Source organism: Vulpes vulpes, chromosome 9 (assembly GCF_048418805.1).
Source record: "Vulpes vulpes isolate BD-2025 chromosome 9, VulVul3, whole genome shotgun sequence".
NCBI classification, from domain to species: Eukaryota; Metazoa; Chordata; class Mammalia; order Carnivora; family Canidae; genus Vulpes; species Vulpes vulpes.
Genome location: NC_132788.1, coordinates 96,997,580 through 97,018,087, shown reverse-complemented (window position 1 = coordinate 97,018,087; position 20,508 = coordinate 96,997,580). Strand labels below are relative to the sequence as shown.

Below are 20,508 nucleotides of genomic sequence, written 5' to 3'. Positions count from 1 at the left end.
ATCGGGCTCCCTGCATGGAGCCTGCTTCTCCCTCTGCCTGTGTCTCTGCCTCTCTCTGTGTGTCTCTCATGAATAAATAAATAAAATCTTAAAAAAAAAAAAAAAAGAAAAAGTTCGTGGAGCACAACTGCCTGACATTTCTTCAGTAAAGGGATGGGGGGAGAGGGAGAGCATCAATTTTCCGGGATTCCTCTCAGGAGAAAAAAGAGGTGTTTGAAGCAGCAAATTTCTCTTCTGGTCCCAGGAGGGACACACAAAGGGTAGGGATTTCCCAAGTTATCTTTGGATATGAAGACCAGGGCACATAGCCCACGCTACCCTTCAGCCGAGGGGTGGCAGAAGGCTAGTGGCTCCTAATCGTGCTCAGAAAAGAGGCAAGGTATGCTCTCCAAATAATCTCCAGGAAAAAAAGTGGGACCTGAGTTCCCCAAATTCTCCTTAGGAAAGGGGGCAAGGGCCCGAACCTCTACAAATTTTCTTAGAAAACAGAATCTTGAATCTACAAAATCATCCTCATCCTGGCAATTCTCGGAAAAGCAGGCAGGGCAAGAATCGCCAAAACTTTTCCTTAGAAGAGGGGCAGAGCAGGAACCTCCAAGATTCTCTAGAAGAGGGGCCAGGGGCAAGATTCCTGGATTCTCTTCAGAATGGGGGCTAGGACACGAATTCCGAAGATTCTCCTCAGAATGGGGGCCAGGGACAAGAATCCTCAAGATTCTTCTCAGAAGAGGTCGAACCCACAACTCTTGTCAGCAAAGAGCGCAGGAAGGTAATGAATTCCCTCGGGAACAAGGCCGAGGCCAGGGCTGCCCAGTCTCCTCGGAGCGCGCCTCACGCGGCCCCGCCCACCGCCCGGCGTAACCGCCCCACGCCCGCCCTGCCCAGGCCCTCTCCGGTGCATTGTGGGTGGGGCGCCCCTGCTGAGCACTGCGGGGAACCCCCTGCCCAGCCAGTTGTCGGCCGCCGGGCGGCCCAGCCGAAACGCCCTCCGGGGTCGGAGCGAGCTGGCCAAGAATTGACGCGTCTCCAAGTCCCCGCCCCCTGTGGCGTTCCCGCCCCGAAGCCGAAGCCCCGCCCCCACAGGGCTCTGACTGGCCCTGAGATCCGCTCCACTCTCCCACTGGCAGACCGCTTGTCAGTCACCCCGTCCCACCTCCTCGGGCCCGCCCAGATCGCCGGCGCGATCCCGAGGGCCAGCCGGCTCACGCTCTCGTTGGCTGTCGGGTCCTGTCCATCGTAAGGCTGGCCACGCCCTCCGTGGGGCGCGGATCCCCGGAGCCTCGGCCGGACCTCATTGGCCTGCGGCGCCGCCACTCGACGAGACGCTGCTCAACCCGGAAGTGTGCGAGGCGAAATCTGCCTAGCAACCGGGGAAGCCGGGCTGCGAAGCGGGCAATTTCAGTGTGAGAAGGAGCGGCGAGACCGAGCGGCGGCTCCGAGCGCGGCGCGGCAGCTCCTCCCGCCCGGGGTCAGCGCCCCGGCGCGCGCACGCGCACCCCCGCCACCCGAGCGCGCTCCGCGCCGCCCGCGCAGTCGGTCGGTCGGCCGTCCGTCGTCCTGTCGCCGCTGCCGCCACGGGCGCCACCTGAGGGATCCACTGCCGCGGGACTCGAGCGGACCGGACCGGACCCCACCTACCGAGGCCACCCGGGGCCCAGCAGCCGCCCGCAGAGGCGCCGAGCAACTTCGGTGAGTGAGGGGCCGGCGCCGCTGGTGGCGGGTCCCCGGCTTCCGGTGCTCCGGGCTTCTCTGGGGCTTCCGCTTCTCTAAGGGGACCGCCTCCGGTGCGCAGACCCTCTTGTCTGAGGGGACCCCTGCCTCCCTGAGGGGAGACCCCCTTTTCCAAGGGACCCCCATGTCTCTGAGTGGCCCCCACTTTTCTGAGGGACCCCACCTCTCTAAGATACTCCACTCCTGAGGGACCCCACTTTTCTGAGAGGTGCCCCCCTACTCTGATGGACGCTCCACTTTTCTGAGGGACTCTTCCGCCTCTGCGAGGGAGCCCACCATCCCCCCCGCCGTGTCTTTGAAGGACCGCCTGCTTCCCTGAGGGCCATTCGCCCCTTCTCTAAGAGCCCTGCCTCCCCGAGAGCCCCCTTCTAGCTTCTCTAAGGGGCCCCCTGCTTCTCGGAGGATGTGCTTTGTCCTGAGGGGACCCGGCGATTCCCTGGGGACCCTTGCTTTTCTCAGGAGACACCTGCTTCTGGGGGACCCTCCTCACTTCTCTGGGAGACCCCATCCTCTCTGAGGAGACCTCCCTGCCTTTCCAGGGACACCTCCCCCCCCAAGCTGGAAAGCCCTGCTTCTCTGAGCTGTTGTCCCTCTTATTCTTCGTGTTCCCCCTTTGCCCTTGCTTTTCTAAGGTGTCTCCCACTTCTACAGGGCCCCTTTCCCTCTCCCTTTCTGAGATGCTCTCCTTGCTCTTTGTCCCAACTCCTATGGGTGACCTCCTCCTCCTCCCAGTCGTCCCCCAACTAATCCGAGGTGTCAGAATCCCTCCTGTACGTGTTCCCCACTTTTCTGAATTATCCCCACTCTTGATGGGACCCCCTACTTTCTGATGAGTGCCTTCTCTCTCCTGAGGGGTCCCCCACTACCCTGAACTGCTCATTCACCTGACTGGATCCTTGGTTCTCGAAGGAAAAGTTCCCCACTTTTCCAAAATATTTTCTTTTGGGTTCTCCAGTAATCTATGGAAACCACACTTTTCTGAAAGGTCCCTAGCTCCTTCAGAGCTTCTCTCCCTAATATGGGATGTCCCTCTCCTAGGGAATCCTCATGATTCTTAAGTGTGCCTCCACTTTTCCAAGATATCTTCTGCTGGGATACACTGTGGATTTCTTCATTTCTCTGATGGGTGCCCCCGCATTCTGGGGAGTTTCCCTCTTGCTTGACTCAGGACATTTCCCCCTTTTCTGAAGTTTCCCTCCTGATTCTCTAAGGGAGAAACTCTTCCTTCATTTTCCTTGGATCCTCTAACTTCAAGGTTCCCCTGTTCCTGTTTGGAGCACTCTCTTCCTCCATTCTGGAAGGGGAGACCAGAAATGTGCCCCCTCTTCAGTCTTCTTTCTTGCCAGATTGGAGGAGGAGTTCTTTGAACTCTTACCTCAGCTTCCAGGGACCTGGAGAATTTTGTGGCTGGAAAGGAATTTGGGAGACAGTCAAAAAGTGTTGTTTTCTCTCGTCTTTCTGAGACCTGCTGGATTTGAGGGGGAGCAGGAGCTGTTGCCAGATGACCACCTTGCTTACTCCATTTTTGAGCTGTGGGCCACCACAGTGTTGTCAGGCCATTGTGGAGACAGGAGGGACAGGGCTGGAGCATTGTCCTCCCACTATCCCCCATTATCACACTGTCAGGCTGTCGGACTGACCCACTTCCTGTCCCATCCCTCAGTCCTCCCTCTGCATAGTGTAATACACCATTCTCCACCCCCCCCCCCCAAAAAAAAGGAGAAGCAAAAACAGTCCTTTAGGTCTTCCTGCTGTGTTTTCTCTTCTTAGGTCCTCTGATTCACCCCTTGATCTCTAGAGGATTTTCAGTTTGTGGGCCACTCTGGTTTGAACGGAAGGCCAAGAAGCAGGAAATGGGTCACCTTATATCCAGGAAGGGTGGAAAGGAGGCAAAGGACAGGGAATTTGACAGCATTTCTCTAAGTTTTAGGTAACTTCAGCCTCGCCCAAAGGAAGTTTTTACATGACTTTTACAAATCTCCTATGTACTTTTTTTAATGGCCCACCCTGGATTCCAAATTCACTCCAGTAGCTAATTTTATCTGCTTTGCCAAACGCAGAGCTCTCTGGAGCCCAAGTAGATGAATGCTGGCATTGAGAGATGGTCCAAAGGACAGGAATGAACTCAGTTTGAAACCTGAGTAACTTGTAACCACTTCGTGTCCATGCACAAGTCTCAGGCTAAAAACGTGGGGAGAATGTTCTTGAAGTGGAGTTCTGAAATGTAGGCTGAACTGTTTGGTTTAGCATTTCAACAAGTTCTTCTCTGACTCTGCTAGAACTGCAGTTCACTTTACAATGTGACTTAAGGCTGTCTCTCTCCTGTTCGTTTCCATCTGGGTCTTGCTTAATTTGAGTCCTTTGTGAAGATTCCTGCCGAGGCTATAATTTGAGTTCTAAATCTGTCGGTGGACCATGTGGACACAAGTTTCAACTCGAGCTATTTTCTTCTGTGGAGAAGCGCTTGGAGAGTTTCCTGGGCCCTCTGCTCCTGGGGTAGTCAAGTCCAGGCAGGAAGGTGCTGCAGACCTGGTTGTTCTCCTACTGCCTCTTCCTGGTCAGTTGTAGGCACTGCCCTGAGGGGAAGGGGAAGAATAGTGGGGAGCTTGGAGCTAGGGTTTCCTGAAACAGGGCAGAGAAGTGCTGGCACATATTTATTATTTTGAATGAAACCCATAGCACCGGCAGGATGAGGTGTTGAAAAGGGAAGCAGGAGCTTTGAAGTCAGAAGGACCTGATCAGGTTTTGGTCTGTCCTTCCTAGTTGTGTGATCTTGCACAAGTTATAATGCAAAATCAGCACATTACCAAATATTTGAGGGGTCACATATCTATGAATGTGTGTGAAGGTGCCTACAGATGGGAAATGCTTCCTAGACATAAGAATGAATGAATCTGAGGTAATGAAGGGGAGGCAGCCAGCATAATGCCTAGCACATGGTTGGTGTGCAATAAAGGTTGGCTGTTGTGCTCAGGAGATTAGGGTTCTGGTCTGGACTTCCAGACCAGGAAGCTTTTGACTTTCTGCCAAGGCTAAATATGCCTATAGAGAAAGAAATGTGGTATGTCTCTTGCAAAATCCATTGCCACCCTGGGTCTCGTAGCATATTTCTGTGTTCAGATAGCAGATGTGAGATGGATTTGCTGTGTAGCAAGCATTTGTGTTGCCTTGGCCTTGCCTTCTGCCTCTGTAAAATGGGGTAATTTGTGAGTTGAGGGCAAGTAGGGAGATGTATTACTATAATTAGACTGTAGGCAAAATAGAAGATTATGATGAACTTTACGAGTTGTGGGAAGAAAAAAGTAGGTGAACTATACACCTAAAGGATCATATCCATATTTTGGGACTGTTTGAGTAAAATACAGCAGTTACTTGGTGAGTGTCTCTTGCACATTAGAACCTTGAAAGAGAATGTTCTTTTAGAGTAATAGATCAGATCAGAGGACAAAAGACTGGTAAGTGATGTACAAAGGCATTTGATGTTCCATAATAATAGTGCATTGAGAGGGACAGTGTGTGGCTTAGAGCCCACAAGGAGATCAGAGTTCACCTTGAGCTCCCAGGACCTAGAGAGCTGTAGAAGATGCTAACTCAGCCTCTGGGGTTGGGGGTGGAGGTAGGGGCTATGGTGGGCAGGAGACTTTTTTTTTTTTTTGAGAGGATTCTTTCTTAGCAATTAATGAAAGCCCTAAAATTGGGGCCAGTGAGTTGGGCCTACCTTTTTCACTTACTATGGTGGTGACAGATGGCACTTGCCTCTGATATCTAAAACCCAGGGGGAAATAATGGGTAAAAATCTGAGCTAGGCCCCCATGGGCTACTCCCAGGTTTGAGGGATTCTCCTCCATCTTTGAAATTACACCCTCTCCCTGCCTCTTTCCCTCCTTCCTTCCCTCTGCCTGCCTGTCTGTCTCTGTCTGTCTGTCTCTTGACTTTGTTATTGAGGCAAAGAATTTACCAATATTAAATTTCTCTTAATTCTTATAAGGGCAGTTATTCTATTGAAGAAAAACGAACAAAGTTTTATTTTTAAAATATAAAAAATAAGATAAATAACTTTAAAGGGATCACTATTCCTTTTGAAATTATGCTGTCTTTTGTGTGCCACAGACTTCACTCTGGTGGATAGTGGCGCCACCACCAAGTCTCTTTAACAGGAAGTTTTTTTTAACTTTTTTTTTTTTTTTAATTGAAAGATCCTTACAGCAATAAATACCCTTGGATAGTTAGAAATGATATTGATCTAGATACATTTATTAGATGTAATGTAACATGGTTATCCGTTGGTGGGGAGCTCTAAAAGGCATGTGGGTCCCAACACTGCCCAGCTTCTAACTCTGGACGATAAACTGTTGATTTATATAACTGAAATAGCTAGGGAAGTCAGGGTTTCCTTCCTGTTGAAGACAGCACTGGGGGCACTAAATCCCTGTGGATCTTGATAAGAAAGAAACTGACCTTCTCTGGAATTGGGAAATAACTACTGTATGAAGTTGTTCCATCCAAATGAATGAAAGGTGTTATTTTTAATTTCTAGTATTAATTTTGGCTTTATCCTCTCTGCAGCCTGGATGCCTTTGTTTATTGTGGTATGTTATTTGAATAAGAATTTATTCCCTCAGACTGGCCTATAAGGGACAGTTTGAGCACTAAACTAAACTCCTGTGTGGCCATAAGGTAGGGCATGTTTTTCTTTTTTTTTAGTGCAACTTAAATTGGATTGAAAAATAGTGTTAAATATTCTGGCTTATGTAACTTCCCATAGCAGCAAATAATCTAGCAATAAGTGTGTTCCTACAATGCACCAGATGCACCATGCTGGGTACTGTGGGCCTTGGAGTGAGTAGGACAGATAAAGTCAGCTCTCAAGGAGCTTACATCCCAGTCATAGACCAGAAGACAAAAAATCAAATAAAAGACTATTGCAGTGCTTCTTTGGAAATATTTCTGGATGTTGGGAGCTTGGGGTGATTTTCTTGGAGGTTTGCAAGTGAAACCTCACTACCCTTCTAATTTCCTCACTGGGCTTCTTGCTTCTGTTTCTTACCTCTAAAAGGAGGCAGAAATCATGGCTTTTTCCTGGTTGATTGTTGGCTGTTGGCACTAGTTGATCCAGGATGACTGTGACTGTAATCTTGGAGAAACAAGAGAGAATCTGGGATGGTCACTGCTAGGAGCATTTTCAGCTTTTCTTTTTTTAAAAAAGATTTTATTTATTTATTCATGAGAGACACACAGAGAGAGGCAGAGACATAGGCAGAGGGAGAAGCAGGCTCCCTATGAGGAGCCCGATGCATGCAGGACTCGATCCCAGGACCCCAGGATCATGACCTGAGCCCAAGGCAGATGCTCAACCACTCAGCCACCCAGGTGTCCCCAGCTTTGCTTTTCTTGAAGTCAGTGGCAGTGTTTTTGGAATCCTGTGGCATTTCTTCATGGCAGTGCATATTACACAAAGAGATAAACAGCTCTAAAAGCCCTTTCCACCTTGTTTGAAATCTTAAAAACAAATTGAGACAGAGTGTTTGGCTGTTGTTGATGGCACAGGAAAGAAAAGTGAGATTTCAAAGAGCTATAGATTGCTTTGTCGTGTATTAGTAGGTTCCTGGTGCACAGTTCCCTCTGCCCTAGGGTTCCCTCTTATACTGGGATTGGGAAAGCACTATTTTGACTTTCCTATGTGTGGTCAGGTGTTTTTTGTTTTAAGATTTTATTTATTTATTAGAGAGAATATGAGCAGGGGGAAGGGAGAAGCAGACTGCCCGCTGAGCAGGGAGCCCAACCACACAGGGCTCAATCCCAGGACCCCGAGATCATGAGCTGAGCCTAAGGCAGATGCTTAACTGACTGAGCCACCCAGGTGCCCCTGTTATGGTCAGATTTAATGTTAGTCCACATAGGTCAATTATGTGACAGGTGCTTTTCTTAAGTAAGTGTATTTGTGAGGGGTGGAAGCAAAGGGCAGGGGTGGATATTCATTCAGGATACAGGCTCCAAGGAGAGGGAGAGTATAAGGAGAGTTTCTGGTAGTCTGTCTTTTCTTTTCCTTCAACCAGAGTACTGACTTGGAGGTGAAGAGGCAGGCTCTGGCCGGAAGTGGGCGTGGACCAGTAATGCAACTGTGCACGTGACCAGGCTCCCACCTCTGGGCTCTGCTGCCCTTGGGAAGTGGATGCTTGCTCCCTCCTCACTTCCTGTTCCCTTGCCCTCCAGTGGAGTTTTTGGGCCCCAATTTGAGCATAGAAAATACGTTCAACTTCTCACTTTTCCTCTGGTAAGATGCTTTGTCAGAGCTGAGAGTCACCAGTGGACTTGTACTTGGCAGTTCTGGGGGTTCAGCTTAATGTATTCACAAACTTAGGACTGTCTGGCAGGATGGTTTCCTGTGTATTACCACAGGAGCTTGCCTGCAGAGGGCTGCTCTGGAGGGTATATAGAACTCAAGGAAGCAGACAGTAGAGAGTCCTTCTGCGAGAGTGTGCTTTTAAAGAGTGGTTTACAGTTGTCTTCATTATCTTATAAAAGTACCATCTGTGCAGTAGAGTCAGACTTGTGTTTGTATCCAGATTCTATCACTTGCTGGCTCTGTGACCTCAGGAAAGTAGCTTAACTGCAAGTGGCTTAACTTCTTTGAGTCTCAGTTTTTCATTTGTGAGGTGGGGATGGTAAGCAAATGGCCAGATTGTTGTAGGTGTCTGATAGAGGTAGTAGTTATGGAATCAGATCAAAGCTTACTGGCCCTCTTAAGATTGGCACCCAAGTTTGGATAGCTACCTATGGCTGTTAGTACTGTTTGAGAGCAAACCAGTCCATGTTGGGACCATAAGCTGGGTGCAACAGAGGACTGATGATCTAGAGGTTCCCAGATAGGCTGATTTTTCCCAGTGAGTTTCCTCAGGTTTTTTTTTCTTTTTTAAAAAATTTTATTCTTTTTTTAAAGATTTATTTATTCATGAGATACAGAGAGAGAGAAAGAGAGAGAGGGGCAGAAGGAGAAGCAGGCTCCTTGCAGGGAGCCCGATGTGGGACTTTTTTTTTTTTTTTTTTAAGATTTTATTTATTTATTCATGAGAGACACAGAAAGAGGCAGAGACACAGGCAGAGGGGAGGAGAAGCAGGCTCCATGCAAGGAGCCCGATGCGGGACTTGATCCCAGGACCCTGGGATCATGACCTGAGCCAAAGGCAGATGCTCAACCAACCTAGGTGCCCTTTACTTACATTTGAAATGAAAATCTTTTTCTTCTCAAACCAGGAGTTCATAAAATGTAGGCCTGATCAAGTCAGCATGCAAGAAGGCATGGGTGTTTTGTTACCAAGCTGTGAAGGAGAAAATCAGAAAGAACCAGAACCATCCCCTCTATTTTTTTTTTTACATTTATTTTATTTATTTAATTTTAAAGATATTATTTATTTATTTGAGAGAGAGAGAGAGAGAGAGAGAGAGAGAGAGAAAAAGCGCGTGCGCGTGAGCATACCAAGCAGCGAGAGTGACAGGGAGAGGGAGACAGGCTCCCTACCGAGTAAAGAGTCTGATATGGGGCTTGAAGCTGAAGCCCCTGAGCTGAAGGCAGATGCTTAACCTACTGAACCACTCAGGCATCCCCCTAATCCCTCTATTTTTTATAGGAAATACTAGGCACTAGGGGAGGAGACAGGGATACTCTATCAGGAAAACTTTTGGGAGGAATATTTTTCTTCTTTCCTTTGTCAAGTTGGAGGATTTGCCATTTAACAACCATGGAGTGGGGGTATGAATGGAATATCAAAGGTTTTCTTTTTAAGATTTTATTAATTTATTCATGAGAGACACACACACACACAGAGGCCGAGACACAGGCAGAGGGAGAAGCAGGCTCCATACAGGTAACCTGATGTGGGACTCCATCTCGGGATTCCAGGATCACGCCCTGGGCCGAAGGCAGGTGCTAAACTACTGAGCAACCCAGGTGTCTCAAATATCAAGTTTGTATTTATTTATTTAAAAAAAATTTTTAGGGATCCCTGGGTGGCGCAGCGGTTTGGCGCTTGCCTTTGGCCCAGGGCGCGATCCTGGAGACCTGGGATCGAATCCCATGTCGGGCTCCCGGTGCATGGAGCCTGCTTCTCCCTCTGCCTGTGGCTCTGCCTGTGTCTCTGCCCTCCTCTCTCTCTCTCTGTGACTATCATAAATAAGTAAATAAAAAAAAAAAATTAAAAAAAAAATAAAAAAATTTTTTAAAAGATTTTATTTATTTATTTATGAGAGAGAGAGAGAGAGGGAGAGACACAGACAGAGGGAGAAGCAGGCTCTATGTAGGGAGCCTGATGTGGGACTGGATCCTAGGACTCCAGGATCATGCTCTGGGCTGAAGGCAGACACTCAACCACTGAGCTTCCCAGGTGTCACTCAAGTTTTTAAAACATATTTTTCTGGGGGTGGGGGTGGGGGCAGATGTCAAAACACTTGTCCGATTTTAAAATGTCACAATTAAACATGAGCTGGTTTCCCAAAAAAAAGAAAAAAAAAACATATTTTTCTTTATGTCTAAATCATGGATATTTATTCACAGACTAGTGATATGACTAGCACTCTTTCTTTGCTAAGTAGGTTTGAATAGGTTGATCTCTAGACTTAAAACTGACATGTGGCCTTTTTCTTTTTCCTGGTAGCTTTCTGATTTCTTTTAATTTTTTTAATTCATAGAAAACAGTTCACCTACTATTTTCAAAGACTTAAAATTGATCTAACTTAGGTGGGCATTTTTTTTGTAAGACATGTAAAGACACAAAGGAGATATTCCTTGCCAACTGTTGACACATGCAGATGAAGACAGAGTGGGAGATATACTTCCAGCTTCACAGTGATACATCTAGCCATTTATATTTAACCCTTCAGGGGAGCATTTGTGCTCAGAACTCTATAGTAGTGGGATTTCCTTAGGGCCACACAGAGACTAAGTGCAGATAGAGCCTGAACTCCATGTTGCCCAGACACTAAGGATATGGAATTGTGGTTAGAAACGGCACTCAAAACAAACACATGCTGACAAAGTGGCCCATCTCTAGAGAGCTGTGTTTCAGAGAGCTTTTCAGCATATATATGCAGGGATGAGGCAAAGGGGTACAGATCTGTCTCCCACAAACTCCTAATCTAGTGTAAGAATGCTGTGATTTAAAAAATGACATTTGGGGCAGCCTGGGTGGCTTAGCGGTTTAGCGCTGCCTTCACCCCAGGGCGTGATCCTGGAGACCTGGAATCGAGTCCCATGTCAGGCTCCCTGCATGGAGCCTGCTTCTCCCTGTGCCTGTGTCTCTTTCTCTCTCTGTGTCTCTCATGAATAAATAAATAAAATCTTAAAAAAAAAAAAAAGACATTGGTTGTAGCAGCCGTAATGCACTGGGAGTACGGTATTTTTCATAAAGCACCACTGTAATAGTCCCTGTTAAAGGGACTATTGGTACTTGAAAAAAGTACCAAAAATATCAAAGTACTAAGGAAATCATATTTACATAGAAATGAATCTTTTCCTTCCCTTTCCCAGCTAATTGCACTGTAATGTCACCATGTGACTATGAATTTAGGGTGAAATAAGAAACTTTTAAACAATCGTCTCTTAGAAAAAAAAAAAATCGTCTCTTAGAGATTGTGGTTATGTTTATCCCTAACTCAGTGAAAACAGTTTTAGACTTCTGAGTTCAAAAAATGTGAGGTATGAAGGCACCTGGGTGGCTTAGTCAATTAAGGTTCTAACTCGTGATTTCCGCTCAGGTCATGATCTCAGGGTCATAAGATTGAGCCCCTCGTTGGGTTCCATACTGAGTGTGGAGTCTGCTTAAGATTCTCTCTCTGCTCCCCACCCCAAAGTGCCCCCCCATCAAAATAAATATTTAAAAGTAATAAAAATACAAAGTAAGGAAAGTAGTCAGTGTTCTTTTTCATAAAAGTACTTCTAAAAAGATTTGGTATACTTTTGAATGAACAACCTGTTTATTCTTTAGAGATCTCAGAAAACAAGTGGGAGCCTAGTGTCACTGATAGCAGTAATCTCAAAATTAGTTAAACTCTACAGAACTAGGTCTGCTTAGCCTTCAAATTTAAGTAGATAACAATTCATTCTGTGTTTTGAGAAAGAAAGGCATCTACAAAGTTTAGAGGGTAATGGATCCATCCCTTTTTAGCCCTTTCTGCTCCCAAAACCTCACACTCCAGGTGTGGCCAGCTTTGGTTTTTGCCTCTGCTATTCTGGATGCCTGGGATGTTCATCTGTTAAGAATTGGCTCAAATGTCACATCCACAAAGATTTCCCAGACTCCTCCCCAGGCAGGAGAGCAGCTCCTTCCTCTGTGATTCCTGTCTTTTCTATGAATGCATTTTCTGCATTGAAATCATTCTGTGTCTGCCACTGGCCTGTGAACTTTTGGAGATGGTGCCTGCAGGCTCTCTTATACAGTTCTTGTCCATCAGTGTTTATCATATAAGACATTGTGAATTTGTCCACCAGAAACTTTAAGGAAATCTCCCAATTAAAAATAAAAAGTACAGTACCTTAAACATTCAGTAGGTGATGCTACTCCTTTTTAGTTTCATGCTACTGTGGAGCCTTTTCTGCTATAAAAGAGGCCATGAACATGGAATTTGGCCCAAATTTCTTTAGTCCCTCTGTTGTGCTGAAACAGGCTCAGATGATATTTAGAAGTTTATCTAACACTACGTTAGAAAGATAATTAGAATATTTTTGCAGTGGTTAAGATGGAAGGAGGCCTGGCTATTATTAGCAAAGATCTGATCTTTGAAGGGTATTAAGTTTAAAATGAATTTGGAAGGAAATTTTACTTAGCTAAATAACAAGTATTTTTAAAGTATCATATTAACTGATATCTCTAAGTATTAATTGACTGCCTTGTTTTTAGGGCAAAGGGAAAAAAACTTTGGCAAAAACATGGTTCCAGCCCTATTTGTCTTTTAATTAGTTTCTTTAGCTTTAGAATGGAATCTAAAGGTGATTGCATCATATTTCATAATCAGCCAGCTGTTTAGTCCAGTACTAGACACTGAGGTAGCAAGGTCTTCAGTCTGAGCAGCCTTAGCATTTGCCTGCCTGAGTTCTGGCGACCCCAAACAGGTCTGGATTTACTGTCACTTTTTCCATCTACACACCTGGCCCTCTGTATTGCAGAAATAAACCCTGTAACTACTTCACCCTACCCCCACCCCTGCTTTCCCACCTGGAGATGTTGGCACTGCCCTTTGGAGCAGCCCACCTGTCACCAGTGCACACCTCAGTCCACAGGGGTGTGCCATTAATATGTTGCAGCTGATGCCTCTCTCTTTAAAACAGGGTGGTTGTCACCTTGGTGACTCACACAGGGCTTGCCAGCTCAGACTCTGGAATCTCTATGTCTATCTCAAGTCTCGGGTCTCCCACCTGACCACACATTGCTGTGTTTGTAGTTAATTAAGTTGGCGTTAATCAAGACCCAGGTGAGGAGCAGTGAGGTAATATTTTGCTTGTATTGCTTTAATATACATCATCTGATTAATAGTCCTAGAGTAAAGAAGTTCTCAAAATATAAAGCTGCCAAATTACAAATTACAGTGAAAATTCTGGATATTTGCTTTTAACTTGTCCTTGTACATGGAATCAGGGAGCCTCTTGCATTCATATACCAAGTCACCTGTTTGAGAATAAGACTTTTTGTTTGGTTTTTGAATTTGAACATTTGAAATTCTTTGTAGCAAAGCAAATTGCTGACAAAACTGGGTCAGGGAAGGCGTTTGGGGGTCAACAGTTTGTATTTTGTATCATTTTTAGTTTGAGGAATGCTTTGCTTTTGGCCCAGGGGAGTTGTGCCAGATGTTGCATTAAGCAGTTGGAAGATTTGGGGAGTGGAGTGGGGGATGGGATGGAATCAAAGACAAAATATTGCTAATTATGTGTGGAACTCCACACAGAATTAAAATGGACATTTTTGAACTTATTGTGAGGGGCACATAGAAAAACAATTTTATTTCTAAAAATTGGTCTACATTGTTTTTCAGGTTTGGATTCAAGACCAATGGTGGGTTGAAATTACATTGAATCTCTTTTAAAAAATGAAATAGAATAGTTAATATCAGGATACACTGCAAGTGTTAAAAGTATATTTGGTGTAACTTTTGTTTCAGTTGTATGAATGTATATATATATACATTTTTTTTAAAGATTTATTTATTTATTCATGATAGAGAGAGAGAGAGGCAGAGACACAGGCAGAAGGAGAATCAGGCTCCATGTCAGGAGCCTGACGCGGGACTCGATCCCGGGACTCCAGGATTGCGCTCTGGGCCAAAGGCAGGCGCCAAACCGCTGAGCCACCCAGGGATCCCCTTATGAATGTATATTAAAATGTGTTATAAAACAAATTAAAAGCCACCAATTAGGAATCTAGGAGTCTTATGAATTGTTTTAACTCTGGAAAAAGAACATGAAAAGGGCCTTTTTGGGTGATTTTCAAAACAATCTTGATACTGATAGCCTTGTAATATTAGATACCTAATTTTTCTTTTACTTCCTTAAGATTTTATTTATTTGAGATAGAGCGAGAGAGCAAGCACGAGCTGGGGGGGCGGGGTGGTATGGGCAGAGGGAGAAGCAGACTCCCCACTGATCAGGGAGCGAGGCTGGTGTTGGGGTCAATCCCAGGATTCTAGATACTGACTCTGACTGAGCCACCCAGGCACCCTAATTTTATTTTTCTATTTAAATTGTGTTCCCCTTTATATAGTTTAACATAGTGAAAGCCCATCCTCTCTCAGGTTAGACTGTTTCTCGTGTTTCCTTCATGTGACTAAAGAGGGAAGGGTGCAGATTTGCTGTTTGGTGTGTGTGTGTGTGTGTTTCACCTTCTCCCAGGGGCACGGGGTGGGGGGAGTGGTGCAGATTGGGAAATAGCTAGAGAGGGACAGCAGTCATCCTCAAGTGTCTAGAAGTGGGTGGGTCTGGAGCTTACTTAGTAGAACTGTTCATTGCAAGAAGTGATGGTTTGGCCGACACCTGGGACCGCAGCTTCTGTGTGACGACCCCCATGGGGATGGCATTCTAACCTCCGTTTTCAGAAGAAGCTAGTTGCTCCAGGTCATGTAGCTCAGCTGGAGCGAGGTCAGTAGTGAGTACATAGTGAGTCAGCCTTGGGCGCGGTTCGCCAGGCTCTGCTGCCGGTGAGCTGGCGACCACCCCTCGGCCCTGCGGAAGGCGCTGGGACTTCGTGGGGAGGGAGTCTGCCTGAACCCGCGTGGGAAACCAACGGGCGTAGCAGGGCGGCGCGTGGAGCGCCGTCGGGAGAGGCGGCGTTTCCGGGGCGGTGCCGGCCTCCCTTGCCCCGCCCTCCCCGCAGCATTGCCCCGCCCCACCGTAAGGCCCCGCCCCTCAGCCGTCTGTCCCCGCCCAGCCGGGCGCGGGCGGGCGGCGTCGCCTTTAAGAGCTCCCCGGTGTTTTGGGGGCCGCGGGCCGGGCGCGCTGACCTGGTGCGCATGTCCCGGGCGGTGACGCCGGCGCCGGGCTCCATGTGTGCGGCCGAGGGGCGCATTATCTGGCCGGCGGCGCGGGCGGGCGGGCGGACCGGCGGAGCGAGCGCCGCGGGCCCGGGCGGCCCCACAGGCGGAGCGAGCGCGCGCGGCCCGGCGCCCCCGGCCCCTCGGCCGCCCGGCCCCGCAGGCGACCCCGGCCCCACGGCCCCGCGAACCCGCGCGCTGCCCTAGGGCCCGGCCGGCCCGCGGCCCGGTAAGTTCTGGACCAAACTTGGCGGGGCGCAGGGGTCGGGGGGTGGGGTCGGGGCTGGGGTCGTGAGGTGGAGCCTGGAGCGTCGGGGTGGCGAGGGTCGGGCAGGGTCGGGGGTCAGTGGGCTCTGAGGGACCCCCCCGCGTGAGCATGGAAAAGTGAGAGCGAGCGAGTGAGTTCTATCTACTCCTTGTATTCTGGGAGCGTCTTCCTAGCGCTACCCTAGAAAGTTCCGCGCTCCGACGCCGCCCAGGCACGTGGGGGCCGGGCCGGGCGGGGGTCCCGGAAAGTCTCGGCGTCGCCCCCCTTCCTTCTGCGCTTCCTCCGGGGCCGGGGGAGGGGCTGGGCCTCCAGGGGTCGCTTCCGAGCGGCCGGGACGGGCGGGGGAGGGGGTGGCGAGAGGGCGGCACGTGGGCGCGCGGGGCGGGGGGTCCCAGGCGGGGGGGGGGGCGGGGGTCCCGGGCGGGCCTGGCCGCTGCGCTGAACCCCGCGGCGGCGGCGACGGCGGCGGCGGCGGAGGATCCCGTGTCAGAATAAGAGTCCCCGCGCGCCCACGCCTGCAGGGCCGGCCCTCTCCCTGCTCGCGCCCTTACTGCCTGACCCCCGGGAGCCGCAGGACCCTTCCCCCTCTCTGGACTTAAGCCCTTCATGGGGCGGTACACTTTAAATTTGCCTCCGCGTTTAGGCGGTGGCTGTATTGATTTTTTTTTCCCCACCTGGAATGGGTCGGCATCAGTGACTAGACAGCAGCAGCTGGCCTTTTAAAGGGATTATTGCCAAGAATCGGAATTGATCACTTCAACAAGGAAAGGCTTATGGGCAGGGCCCCAGCCTAGAGCGTGATTGACACTTGGTGTGCGTGCACACACTGGGCCTCAGAAATGAATGGGGATCCCTCCATTAGGAACTGAATGTCAATCCTTAGGTGCGCATTTCTGCCCTGCCCTGGGAACTTTGCAGGGGCTGTTTAATTTTGTGTATTTGACCCAGCGTCTTTAGCTCTGTAGTTCATCCTTATCTCGAGAGCTTTGGATTCTTTAGATCAAAGTCTGGATGAGTCAGTTGAGTCTTTAATTTTTCTTTCTTCCTCACCCTTTTACTTCTTTCAGTTTTCTTGAGTACACAGTGCTTGTTAAGTGTCTGGTCCTGTGTGTCCATTTCGGACAGTGACACCTTCTGGCTGTGGCAGCACAGATAAACTGAGGAACAGACAGCCTTCTGTGTAGTTTCTTTAGACTTGTACTGATTGTCCTTTGATGTTTTTTTTTTTTTTTTCCTGGTAATAGTTACAAGTTTTCTTTTAAGTTAGATTAGGTGAAATGATGTTTGCTGGCACCAGATCAGGATGCTAAGATTAGTAGCATGTTACACCTGACAGCAAGCCATGGAGGAGGGCTGGATAAACCATACCAGTCCCCAGATTTGAGTGCCTGTTAAATACAGGTATCTTCCTTGCCCATAACACTCCAGTATGGTGGAGGATATAATCCCTACGTTACAGGCGAGGAAACTGAGGCTCTTGGAGGCTAGGCTGCTTGTCCAAAACTACTGAGTGGTGCAGGGGCAGAACTTGGCTTGAGCCTGATGTTTTTGAGGTTTGAGCCCAGGAATGCTCCTGTTTGCAACCCACTGTGTGAGCATTTCCTGGGCATTGCTAAAACAAGAGGCCATGTACTTGTCTAGCTTCCATTCTACTTCTCCTAGGAGTTGGGGGATGGATGACCTGATGACTTAGGGACACCATTGTAACCCTCTGATGTCCTCAGCAGGACCTGCTGGCCTTGAAGGAGCCAAGCCACAGACCTGCTCCTTTGCATTTGCTTCCTCAGCTTCCAACTCAAAAAAGTTGGCCCTTTTCTAGAGGAAGTCGTTTAGAATGGAGATTTTGAGAGCTTGAGAGCAGTTTGCTAGATCTTTTCCTCATGTAGTCTCCCATTCTTCGTCTTCATCCCATATTACTCCTCTAAAATTCTGAAGCTGATATTTACAGAAGATTGCCTCTCATCTTGGATGTGATGTAGAAATTGTGATGGGCCCTGTGTTACCAATTTGGATGCATTGTTATTTCCATTCAGAGGACATCATTTTTTTTTAATGTCAAGTCATCTATATTAATGCAGTATTATTTGGCAGATCCTACAATCGTATATTGTGATAGTGAAGAAAGAAATAATGCTACTTTTGGTAGAAAAAAATCCTGGAAGGATTTGTACCGGAATGATAACAGAATTGCTGGGTTAGGGTGAGGAGTGTTTTTTTTTTTTCCTTAAACTTTTTGATATCTGTGTATTTTGTGATTATTTGAAAAATAAGAAATGTTTTAATTTTTTTATTTTTATCTTTTCAAGATTTTATTTATTCATGAGAGACACAGCAAGAGATAAAGACATAGGCAGAGGGAGAAGCAGACTCCCTGCAGGGAGCCCGATGTGGGACTTAATTCCAGGACCCCAGGATCATGACCTGAGCCAAAGGCAGACGCTAAACCACTGAGCCATCCTAGTACCCCAGAAACTTTTTTTTTTTTAAGATTTTATTTATTCGTGGGCAGGGGTGGGGGGTGAGCCAGAGACACAGATGGAGGGAGAAGCAGGCTCCATGTAGGGAGCTCGAGGTGGGACTCGATCCCAGGACTCCAGTATCATGCCCTGGGCCGAAGGCAGGTGCTAAACCACTGAGCTGCCCAGGGATTCTTCAGAAATGTTTTTAAAAAGACATTTTTATTCCGTTACTATTTTTTAAAAAAGATTTTATTTGACAGAGCACAAGCAGTGTGACTGGCAGGCTCCCTGCTGAGCAAGGAGCCCGATGTGGGCCAGGATCCTGGGATCATGACCTGAGCTGAAGGCACCCAGGTGCCCCTATTACTGATGTTAAGTAATCTCTACACCTAATGCAGGGCTCGAACTCACAACCCTGAAATCAAGAGTCACATGCTCTAGTGACTGAACCAGCTAGATAGATGCCTCAAGAAACATTCTTAGAGTAATAAAACAGATTTTATTAAATTCTCAGTTTTTCAGTAGCTTTCACTTATTTTGTATTATTTATTTTGTGAATTTCTGGATTGCAAGGAGTGATTTTTGGATAGGTTTATTCAATAAATATCAGAGTTTACACTATTCCTCTGACACTGTGCTAGGAATCCCTGCTCAGTGGAGTTTATCATGAGATTAGTGGGAGAGAAATTATAATCTCAAAAACATGGAGAAAGTTTTAAGGGCAAGGAGAAAATGATGCTGTGACCTGGTGAGCAAGACTCAAGGGGACCTTTCTACAACTGAGATTGGAGGATGTATAGGAGTTAAATAGGTAAAGAGAAAAAGGAAGAGCATCTTTGATAGAGTATCTGGGACTGAAGGAAGATTGGGGTGGTTGGAGCAGAGAGAGACACAGAGATTAGAGGGTCTGGGATTTACTTTAAGAGCAATGGGACCCCCGCCTGTCTAAGAGGATAAGGCAAGGATTCCTGTGATAGTGTTCACAGGACCACCTTGGGCTTCAGAGAGACCACTGAAGGATGTTTCTGAAAGACAAGGGTGGGAAAGTAGCGAAGCCATTCGAATTGCCTCTTTCTTCTTCCAAGAGATTTCTACATTTATTTTCTTTTTCTTTCTTTCTTTCTTTCTTTCTTTCTTTCTTTCTTTCTTTCTTTCTTTCTTTTCTTTCTTCTTTCTTTCTTTCTCTTTTTTTTTTTTTTTTTAAGATTTTGTTTATTTATTCATGAGAGACACAGAGAGATAGGCAGAAGGAGAAGCAGGCTCCATGCAGGGAGCCCTTTGCCGGACTCGATCCCAGGACTCCAGGATCACGCCCTGGGCCAGAGGCAGATGCAGTTAGCAGTTAAGCAACTGCTAAGCCACCCAGGCATCCCAGTTTTCTTTATTTCTTAAGTAATCTCTATGCCTAACGTGGGGTTTGAACTCAAGACCCTGAGACCAAAAGTCACATGTTCTACCAACTGAGCCAGCCAGGTGCCCCAAATGTTGGCATTTTCTGATATTTGTCTTTTTAAGGGAAAATTAAGAATGACCCTCAGAGTCTTGAATATGTCAATTCCCAAGAGAGACTAAAATGTAATGGCCTTGCCACTGAGTTCAGTTAAGGACTATCAGTGTGCTAACAATCTCCAAAAGCATGGGCAACTCAGATGCTCGTCGAGAGAACTGCCTGCTTGGACTTGTGATGTTTCTGTGCCATTAGATGCAGTGAGCAAGGTTATTTTCCCTAGACTCCCCCCTGCCCCCCGCCATAATTGAGTTAATTTATGCTCCTTGTAGAAAACCAGAAAGATTATGAAACAGGTGATTAGGTGAGGTCTTTATGAGCAGTCGTCCTGGGGTAATAGAGCATCTCTGGGATTTCCTTGTACAGTTGTTGGGGTGGGAAGTGTGGCAAAACCAGAAGAACAAGTTGACAGTGTCATAGTTTGAGGCTCATAGAACTGTGTTGCTTGCTAAGTGTGGTCGATTGTTAGAATGGATGCTCTTGAGTGAACTGTTTTAGAAGGTTAGCCAGACAGTCTGGCTTCAGGTTGCTATTCTTTTGATAATGATGTTCTAACTGTGCAAAGCTACATCTTGCATAGAATTAGAAGGCCACGTGTTAAGGTTGAGAGAAAAGACAGGACCTGAAGTGGTGGCAGGGAAGTGGAAGTATTGAGGCTGGTGTTCTTAGAAACAAAAGTACCAGCTGGGGACAGATTCTGCATACTTGTGGATGCTGGCAAACGCGATGCAGGACTTTTTAGTTAAGAGGAATGTCAGACCATGGGCTTATTGCCCCTCCCCTCGTTTTCTAGGCTGTATTTGTGACCTCTTTTTGTCTGATGAAAATGTAGGTTAGTCTTTTAGAAGACAAAGGAACTTACTCTAATTGAATACCTGCAGGTAGCCTTAGGAAGTGACTGGGAATCCTCTGGAACCCTCTAGGGTGGCAGAGGAAAGAGCCCTTGCAGCTTCTCAGTGCGCTGCACCCACTTTCTTTTGATCCTCAGAAAGGTAACCCTGTATCTCGGGCAAGTTTGTCAGGGGCTTTGC

General features: G+C 47.3%; 1 protein-coding gene across 10 annotated transcripts in view; it reads left to right on the top strand.

Moving 5' to 3' along the window:
• The first annotated feature begins 1,293 nt into the window (after nt 1-1,293).
• The window catches only part of GATAD2A (GATA zinc finger domain containing 2A), a 107,140-nt gene continuing 87,925 nt past the window's right edge, over nt 1,294-20,508 (top strand). For 2 of the 10 annotated variants that reach the window (XM_072721120.1, XM_025989410.2), the window contains exon 1: nt 1,294-1,689. The gene's annotated coding sequence lies outside the window, so the exon portion shown is untranslated. Of the gene's footprint in view, nt 1,690-15,335; nt 15,473-20,508 lie in introns of those variants that run through there. The other 8 variants (XM_072721116.1, XM_025989415.2, XM_072721117.1 and 5 more) reach the window with 6 other exon arrangements.